The following is a 1109-nucleotide window of genomic DNA, read 5'->3' on the forward strand; positions in this document are numbered from 1 at the left end:
AATATTTTTTAGGATCCTCTGAAAACCTCTTTGAATTTTTTGTCTCTCTTAAGTTGGGAGGGTCCTCTTGGTCTTCCTCCCTTTTTCTCCCGAGGGCGAGGGGACATCTGTTGGTTGTTAGGCGATAACACCCTTTGCTTGGAGGATCTCATGGGAGGTTTTTTTTTTAATGCCTCCCTTTTGCAGTATAAATAGAACACAGTGAGCACATTTAAGCACAGGAACAGTAATGGGGAGACTAGATAGACTAGTGACAGGCTAACTATGCAAACAAAGGGAACCTGGGCATTTTCATACTACTCATCCCAGGCCTTAATCCTACAGTTTGAATTTCTAATGTCTGACCGGTAAGGGAAGGGGAACATCCAGGAGGGAGTAGATGTGCTGGGGAGTGCTGTAGGGCCCATATGGAGTCAAAGGTAATTGGCGCTTTCCCTCAGTGACATTCCTCAACTGATCACCCTGGATACCCCTTAGGGTGGTAGGGAGGAGCAGTCTGAAGAAACCTTTGGGGTCCACCCAAGAGTAGTCCAGCCACAGAACCCTACAGTTGTTCCAACCTTTCCTCCACTTCCAAGCATCCTGGGTGGGTCAGGACTAGGGACACAGTGTACTGGTGGCAATTGCGCTCCGGGCCTGGACAGAAAAGGAGGAAACAGTTTTGGCAGATTCCAACATGCCTGATCTGTACAGAGCAGGTGATTGAAAACTGTCTAGGCCGGGAACCTCTCACCCAAGTCTTGAAGAATGGAGGCTGCACTAGTTGCCTTTAAGTAGTTGACAGGTACCCATTTTGCCCTCCAAAAATAAACAGACAGAAAGATACACCTCAAACAGATGTGGGATGCATGGAGAGCGAAGTTTACTTACTGGGCTCAGCATGAATCTCGGTGAAGATTGGCCACTCCGTGGAGCAGAGTGTTGCAAACATACCCTTCTTTAGGTGGTCCACACCAAAGTTCTGTCCTCTGACACAGACCTCTAAGAAGTGACTCAGGAGGAAAGTCTGAGGAGTTACCTGAGCCTTTCCCATAATAATGAGGAGAAAAGGTCCAAGCAGACTGAAAAAAACAAGGGAGGTAATACACACAGTAAAACAAATTTTCACA

The sequence above is a fragment of the Sciurus carolinensis genome, unplaced genomic scaffold (genome assembly GCF_902686445.1).
Source record: "Sciurus carolinensis unplaced genomic scaffold, mSciCar1.2, whole genome shotgun sequence".
NCBI classification, from domain to species: Eukaryota; Metazoa; Chordata; class Mammalia; order Rodentia; family Sciuridae; genus Sciurus; species Sciurus carolinensis.